Below are 9,172 nucleotides of genomic sequence, written 5' to 3'. Positions count from 1 at the left end.
TTATGATTTTATTAGTAGATCTCCTGATTTTTCTACTATTATGATTTATTTTTGTATTTCTATTCCCTTCATATAGCTAGGTCCCTCTTGACTTCTGTTGCCAAAATATTTCTGCTTTGGCCAAGATAACCTCCATCTATAATCAAATGTCTTTTTCCTTTAAATAAAGAGCCTCGTCCATTCCAAATTTCATCACCTCTGAGTTAACCAACTTCCCAATTTATTTTTAACTACCATCTCTATGTTGAAGATGTTACCAACTTATTCCTTATTAAAATTTACTAGTTTTGAGTTTTCAGACTACCTTATAAAGTGGAGCTATATACCTTGGTATTTCTCTACCACTTTTCAATTTTGTTAAGGAGATAGAGTTATCTTTTAGCCACATTTGCTCAATTTAAAAAGGGTTTATATTAGGAGTACCCTCATTCAAGGTTTAAAAGGAAAGGATGGTGATTAGAACTTGAGAAGGGGAGGGTTTTAGCTGCAAATCATGCTATAGAAGCAACCATATTATCATAAACAAAAAAAATCTATGCAATTTTTCAGCAATCTAGTTGAAACCTTTCCTTTTGTTATTCTAAGTGAATGAATTATCCTTATTTACACCTTCTAATAAAGTCGATCCTTTAATCCAACTATTAAAATAAATTAAATTTAGAGATAATTTTGTTGTTCCCCACATTTTTTGATGGGGAAAATATAGCATTGAAATCTCCACCGATAATTCTAAAGGATGAAACCTTGGAGGTGGAGATCTACCACTGACCAAAGATTTCTTTTTCCATTATTAAAGATTGGGTCATATATTAATTGATGAAGATTTTGAATTCATCTTAAAACAATTAACCTGTGCACTCATCCAATTTCATTCAATGCTTAGAGACCTTAAAGCTATGCTTCTTGGGTTCCAAATTATAGAAAGGCCCCCCAAAGCCCCTACAACTGGGCTTTTAATCATTTCCTTAAAACCTAGTTTCTTTTTAAAGGTAATTAGCTCCTCTTAATTCATTTTAGTTTCTTGCGATAAGAGAATATCAAGTTTATAGTTACTAATACAACACTTTAACAAGTGTTGTTTATTAGGGACATTAAGGCCCCTAACATTCCATGTTGTGACTTTCATAATAACACCCCCCCTTAAGGGTTATAAGAGATCGATAAATTCATATTGGATTGATGATACTTCAAAAGTCTCAATAATATATTATTATCCTTTTGTTTGTTAGAAGAGCCACCCATAGGTGGATATTATAAAAAATTACCACCTAGCTTACCTAGAAAGATCTTTGGATATAGATAGTAGATATAGTGATTTGTAATAAGTCTTAAAGTATTCAACCCATTTTTAGATAACTTGATTCAACCAATATTTTAACACTAAACAAGAGATAACATATTCTTTTAAACAACTATAGCTACCAATCATATCCCCCAATTTACCTAATAATTTTACTTTGTAAGAGATCTATTGAGAGATTCTTGATTAAAATCCATTTTAAAACTTTAACTTCTTAAAAAGAATAAGGGTTGAAATTTAGAGATCATTGGCTAAATTTTATCGAATGACCTTCTAAGAAAAAAGGGTTACCATGCAGTAGTTTATTTCTAAGATCTAAGGATTTATAATCTAAAAAGAGAACAATTTTTTATCAAGGGTCGAGATACTTACCTGATCACCATAAGATGTCTCTAACCACTCCCTAGATCTGGTTCCTAATGGATCCAACCCACACCATCTTGCAAAATGAACATTGGATTTATAGTTGTCCCACAACCCATCCATAAAAATGTTACTCAGTTTTAGTGTTTGGGGTTCTTGCGGCAACTAAGCAAGATCGTCGATAACCATAGGAGGGAGTGGGTTAGATCCATCCATAGCCCTAACCATAATTGAGGTTTTTTATGTTAAATTTCAATAAGTTTCAGAACCAGGGAAGGAATAGGATGAGAGGAATGCAACGTCAAATCACATGTTTTATTCTAAAGTAACCACATTAGCCCCTATAGCCAAGGGAGAAATCTTGACTGGGATAATCAATAATTTCATATCTAGAGAATACTTCCTTCTACAATCATCTAGATGGTGATCTAAAAAAACCCCATTCCCTCCATCCCAACATCTCCCATTATCCAATTTTTTGCATTTAAAACTTGTCTGTACATTCATAGCCCTAGGTTGAGACTTAGGGTTTTGTTAAGAAGGTCTCTCTAGATTCTTTGTTGAGGCAGGCAAATCCACCATTAAAGAAGTAAACGAATTATGGGTTGAAATGTCAATAGGGGGATGACCAACCTTAAACCCATAATTAAGAAAAGGAGTCAATTTAACTTGAGGATCCGAAGGACTTGAGGGTTGAAAGCATAAACAAAAGGCTCAAGTAGTCTGAGAAAAAGCAAAGAAAACCATAAAAGCTTTATTTCCCACTATACCTAATAAATCATTATTATGTATGTATATTTTAATTTAATTTATGTTAATATTTATATAATAATAAATATCAATTGTATTATTTTATATTATAAGTATGATTTATCTAGTTACAAAAACATTATTAATTATATCAAACTATTGTGAAATAAACTATTTTAGTAATTTTAAAAAAAAAATTTATAGTCATTTTAAAGTATATAACTAGAAATATTTAAGATATTCAAATTTGCATGTATTTTTAAATTTTTAATAGCATTAATCATAAACTATTCTTTATTATGATTCTCAAACTAAATTAGAGATCTAACTTATTTATATTTTAAAAAAGAGAGTAAATTATTTAGTTAAATAATAAAGAAACAAAAAATGGTTCATCCACTTTCATATTATTCAACATATTTGGAAGATTGTGGGATATTGCACTCCTATTTAAGCATGTCAAACTTGTTGACCATGCTTTATGAGTAGTGGTTCACACTAAACACTTAGAATAAGACTCCATGTAATTGTATGATCTTTTTAGGAGTAACTTGTGGAGCTCATAGCCCTATGCAATATTAATATTGTTAGCTTGTAAGATTTAGAAACAAATAAAGAAGGAAAATATGTAACACCTCGCCAAGGGATCCAAAAGAATTAACCTAAAGTTTTACTAAGTTTGCTAAACATTTTTTTTTTAAATAAGAAGGTATAGCATACACATCACACATAGTAGCGGAAGCAATAACATGTAATCATCAACAAACATACATAACAAGTTACATTCCTTAAGGATCCCAAGATGTTCAGTCACATTTAAATCTAATTAATTCTAAGTCTAACTACTACCACATCCACATGAAAGAATAATAAGAAAGTCCAATGTCCATAATATACATTTGTTCCGAATGCCCCTTGGCAAATTAAGTCGGAATGCTCAATCATCCACTATACATGTCACAGGGTATGAAAGGCTTAAAAGAATATACATATGTAAAAGTAAAGATACATCATCCTCAAATCCATGATACAAAGTATAGTAAAATAAATGAAATCATCCACCATACATGATACATCCATACATCTATAATGATAAAACATCCATCATAAAATCTAACCATCCATTATAATAATCCATGAATAGAATGAAGGTAAATTCCAACCAAGAAAGCTCCAACCACGGTGACCACAGATGGATCTCAATGGTAAGAGTAAAAAGCACTACCACCCGACTGCGTGGAACCTAAATGGTCCACTCCCACCACATTGAGGAGATAGTCTCAAGTCCCAAATAGGATATCAAAACACAAAACACAAGTACTCTCTAAGTCTGAAAATCCTAAAAGTACACTAACTCAAAGGTTCCAACATAGATAGACATCTAGACCCAGAGGCACATAAAGACACGTAGGGAACCTACTATGCAAGCGAGAAAGTGTCATTGCAAAAGTCACGTTGGAAGTTACCCGAGCAATCCCCTAGGAATCTCGGGTCCCCAATGATCCTGCAGCCACTAGTATCCTCTCGTATTGACAAGGCATACTACGAAATGCAAGGTCGCAATCAAGCATTCTCTCTACCCCATCCTAGTCTGTACTAGCACTTAAGGCATGGGAGAGAACATACAGTTATCTTATTAGGTTCATTTAAGTCAGTATTTAGGTGAGATGTTTTCACTTATTAAAACATCTTACAATGGGTTTCTCCAAGTAGCTTCTTAGGGCCCCGACCCCCGTTGCAAGCCACTTCCTGACACTACACATAGATAACCTACCCTAGGTTCATGACATCACAAATCAAAGAATCATAATAAAATCAACTTAGTCCTATATGAGTGACTGAAAGCACCATAAATATAATCCACAATAATCACATTAGTTCTCCACGAGCAACTGATAAGCATCAAATAATAATCATAATGATCACAACAGTTCTCTGTCAGCAACTGAAGGCATCCATGATAAATCAAAATATCCAAAGGTTCTCCAACAAGAAACCAACAAGTATCCCACTAATAGATCACAATACTAATCGAAGACTCCAAAATGGTTAAGTCAAACATGTCACAACATGACATCATCAAGAAAAAATCACTTAAAACACCTCAACTTCACACAAGGAAACTCGAAAGCAACTACAACCAGTATAATCAGCCATCTTAGAGTGTTCAGTCTTATCGTAGTGGGGGTAGCTTCTAGCAGTCCAGTGCACATAGAGTTCAGAGGAGCTTTAATGGAGAGTGTTTCTCATCTGGACAACATGGACACAAGTCATCTTGTTGCCCTCAAGGGAAACCACAGTTCTCAGGCCAGAGACCCGCAGCTTCAAAGCCTACAGTTGGTGACATGGGTAGAGCCCAAAGAGTGTACTCAGTGGAGTCATATCCTCCTACAGGGGGAAAGGGTCCAATGGGACCCACACAGTGAGTCCTTAGCTTTACTTTTCTTGTAGGCTTCCAGGAGTAAGCCTAAGTCTAGGGGGGGTGGATGTAGTGCCTGCCCCTAAGTTGCATTTCAGTTATCATTGCCAAACTCTTTTAGGCCAATTTTATACTTGATGATAGTAGCATTACTTTCAGATTTTTAGATGTTGTTTCAGATTTAGTTGATTATATGATAAAATTACTTAGTACTCTATATTTCATGCATGTATGATGATTATTCAATATTTTCAGTTATCGATGATGATTAGTTAGATGGTTTATTATCACATTTGTTTTCTTATGGATACTTACCCCATACTGCATGTGTATGATGCACGTGTTTATTTTCTTTATGTATGGTGTTTTTGATGTGGTTAAGGAAGGGAGTCGTAGTCACCTGCTAGTTGGGATCTACACGATGCACCACTTATTGCCATTGTTTGTTTAGCTTAGAATATTGTGTTTGTACGTGCATGGATTTTATGCAGGTTGCAGGTACCTAATATCAACTTTTCTAAATTGCCAGGATGAGCATACCCTATCATATTATATCAATGGTAAGAGAGGGGAGATAAATCTTAAGTCCAAATCCTAAACCCTTTAGCCATTTGTCCTACTTGATAAATAGGACAAGTATCCTAGTTGATTATCCTCTGAATGCGTCGAATGACGTTAATTCGTGATTGTAACCCTTTGTTTAATTTAGTATGTGTTTTTCTATGATGGGTTTTCGTATGTTGTCTTTATGAGTCTTTGGTGTATTTTCTATTAATTAAGTTTAATTAAAAAGATTAATTAATGATTTAATTTAATAGAAGATTATTATGATATTTAAATATTTAATTATATTTAATTAATTGAAAAATTAATTAAATAAAAAGAATTCAATTTGGAGATAAAAGTTTAAGTATAAATTTAGAACGTGATAATATTAATTTAATTTTATAATAATATATTTAGAGTTCATTTTAGATAAATGCTAAATATTATTGTTATTTAAGTTAACTAAATATTTTATCAATTAAGTTTCTAAAATAAGTTAAAAGTAAAAGATATTAAATTAAAAGTTTCTAGATCGTATGATGCGAGCATGAGTTGAAATAAAAGAAATTAATAAGTGAAAATAATAATGTTATTTTAATTTTATAAAGTGCACATGAGATTAAAATTAATAAATTAATTAAAAATAGAAGTCGAGTGAAAAATTAAATAAAGTTATTTAATAATTCATTTAAGGTTCATTAAAAGATAAAGCAAAGATTAATAAAGTTAATTTTGAGTTTAAGTCTTGTGAGCAAGGAGTCCTCTCAGGTGAACGCACAATTAGTGCCTCGATTTGAGGAGAAAACTCCTTATCACAACTTTGGGGTTCATTTTTGAGGGACAACGAATTTGGGAAAGAATTTTGGAGAAAGCAATTTTGGGAGACATCTTTTGGTAGTGAATTTTCAGAAGGAGAATTCTAATAAAGTTTTTCAGAGGAAAGTTATTGAAGAAGAGCAAATTCTCTCATAGTTTTTCAGGGTTTTCATATTAGCATCAGGATCAGGTAGGGTCTTGTGCTTTGATCGTAGATTAATTTTGCAGTTATACTTTCCTGTCTTCTTAGTGTCTGTGGATTGTAAAATCCAAATTCTCTATGATGAAAGTTTATATATTTCAATATTGTGAATTATTAATTGCTTGTCAATAATTTTTGTATACGTGAAGAATAATAGAGTTATCAGAAACCCTCATTTTCTAGATTTAAGAAATTAAGATTTAATTTGGGAAGGGTTTGAATTTAAAAAAATGTTTAGCAACTTGGTAAAAGGTTAATTCTTTTGGATCCCTTGGCAGAACGTTACAAAATAAATTAAAGCCCCCTTTTTCTTCATATAGCTTATTTTCGTTCCCTAAATATTAATTATTCTACAAATTATCATTTTTCCATTCAATTTCCTATATAAACACTCAAACCTCTTAAATTAAATAAACCTCTTAAATTCAAATAAACAATTGGAATCAAGCAAGCACATGAGAACATAAAATTACCCCCATTTTGGTCAGGAAGTTACAAAGTTGACCTTTTAAACAAAATATTAGGAGCTTTTTAATTTTTAGGTTGCAAGCCAACGAAGGCATTGATCTTCACTCAATTTCAACTTCAATTGCAATGGCAACAATCCAACTGCATGGGAATCGGCTCTTGCCCTTCACGAACAATTTCATGGCTTGTTTCTGCGAGAAGGAGATCGATTATGAGTTTGTCAATGTCAATTTCTCAACGGGAGCTCACAAACAACCTCCTTTCCTCGGCCTCAATGTAAGCAAACTAACACAAATTTACTTTGTTCTGGTTTCTTTCTGGTTTAGGGTAACAAAAAATCACGGCTTTATGAAATTCACTTATTTGCTCTGTTCCATGGATCTGCAATCCTCACCTTTTGAACCTCTGATGTAGCCGTTCGGACAAGCTCCTATCATTAGAGACTGGGATCTGACCTTATTCGGTATAAATTTAACTCTTTCCTACTTTTTTGCCAAATTTTAAATTTAGTTTTAGGGTTTTATTTTTTCTGTTGTCTGTACCATTCGAGAGCCTTCATGGAACATGTACAAATCTAATGCTGTTCAACTATTTCATCAAAATTTTAAGAAGTTTTAGGGTTTAATTTTGTTTATTTGTGGAGCAAGTTGGGTGCGATCATTAAATATTTACAAATTTATATCCGTTCAACTGTTTCATTAAATTTTAATGCAGTTTTAGAGCTTTAGTTTGCGAAGCAGAGTCGAGAGCCTTCTCAAAGTACGGACAAATCTAACATTTTCAATTGTTTCATCAAATCTTAGCAAAGTTAACTCCGTTTAACTCAAATTAAGGACTCATTTTTCTTATTTTTGAGGCAGAGTCGAGAGCTATCACAAAATACATACAAATTTTACTCTGTTCAACAGTTTTATCCAATTTGAATGCAGTTCTAGGGTTTCACCTTGTTTATTTTCTGGTGCAAGAGTCTAGAGCCATCATAAAATAGTTGGCGGAGAAATTTTTGGGGCAGGGTAGCAACCTGTTCGGAAATACCCTGCACGAGCGGGCGTTGGTGGAGCAGTGGTCTCAAGTGGAATCGCAGACATTCAGTCCGTCTCGCGGTGCCATTCTTGTGCAGATCGTGTTTGGCCCAATGTTTGGGGGAAAGAAAAATCAAGAAATTGTGGATACAGATGTGGAAAAGTTGGTCTAAGTGTTGGATGTTTACAAAGAGAGGTTGTCCAAGAGCGAGTTTCTGGCGGGGGATTTCTTTAGCGTTGCAGATCTTTCACATCTTTCGTTCATAAATTGTCTGGTGAATGTGGCCGGCAAGGGAGACCTCATTACCTCTCGCAAGAATGTGAAAGCATGGTGGGAACACATTTCCTCCTGTCCTGCCTGGAAAGAGGTGTTGGAGGAGACCAAAGCTTAGCTTGCATTGCCCTGCAGCTCTCAGGGCCGCCATGAGCGCGTTCTAAATAAATATATGAACGCATTGCAGTCAATAAAAATGGTAGTGTTTTTTTTTAAAAATGTTTTCATTATTAGTTCCTGCCATGGTAGGAAACTTATGCATTCATTAAAGGCGAATGATCTTATTAGTTTGTCCAATCAGATGCTTTTATTTATTTTTATCCATTTTCTATTATAGAAATTTTTTTTTTTTCTGACATTTTTGCAAACTTAGTGAAGCTTATTTTCATGCAATTTGATTGGTCTATGTGTGCTATAGTCATGAGTTTGAAAGTTTTTCATTATTGTTTTGTGCACACAAAATAATTTTTTATTTTTATCTTTTCCGAAATTTTAGATATCAATACTAATAATAACAATAACAATAATAGTAATAATCATAATAATAATAAGAATGAAACATATTGTCAAATATTTATAGATTGTGGTTACAGCTGTATTTCATTTATAAAAAAATCAATAGAAACAAACAAAACAAGACAACATGATAAACAATTACAAATATGACATTTCTTGTTATTTATTATTGTTGTGGTTATAGTTGTATTCCATTTTTAAGAAATCAACAAAAACAAACAAAACAATACGACATGATAAACAATTAGAGAAATGACATATCATTTATTATTGTTGTGTTGCATAAGTTTCTTTGGAAAGGATGTTAGGGGATATTTTTCTTTATAGTTGTGGCATAAAAATAACTTTTAGCTCAACATTTGTCCTGTGAGCATTGATTATGGATGTCAGGGAATATATATTTTTATAGTTGTGGCTTATAAATAATTTTTTAGTCAACATTTGTCCTGTGTGAGCATTGCTTATGAAATCCTCTAGAATTGTTATTTTCTTATTT

General features: G+C 32.7%; 1 pseudogene; it reads left to right on the top strand.

Moving 5' to 3' along the window:
- Positions 1–6,990: 6,990 nt before the first annotated feature.
- On the top strand, positions 6,991–8,278 carry LOC149538253 (glutathione S-transferase F10-like; annotated as a pseudogene).
- The last annotated feature ends 894 nt before the right edge of the window (positions 8,279–9,172 follow it).

The sequence above is a fragment of the Cupressus sempervirens genome, chromosome 9, assembly GCF_028749045.1.
Source record: "Cupressus sempervirens isolate cs-2001-9-10 chromosome 9, ASM2874904v1, whole genome shotgun sequence".
NCBI classification, from domain to species: domain Eukaryota; kingdom Viridiplantae; phylum Streptophyta; class Pinopsida; order Cupressales; family Cupressaceae; genus Cupressus; species Cupressus sempervirens.
Note: the sequence above shows the minus strand (reverse complement) of the source record. Positions and strands in the feature narration are given on the sequence as shown.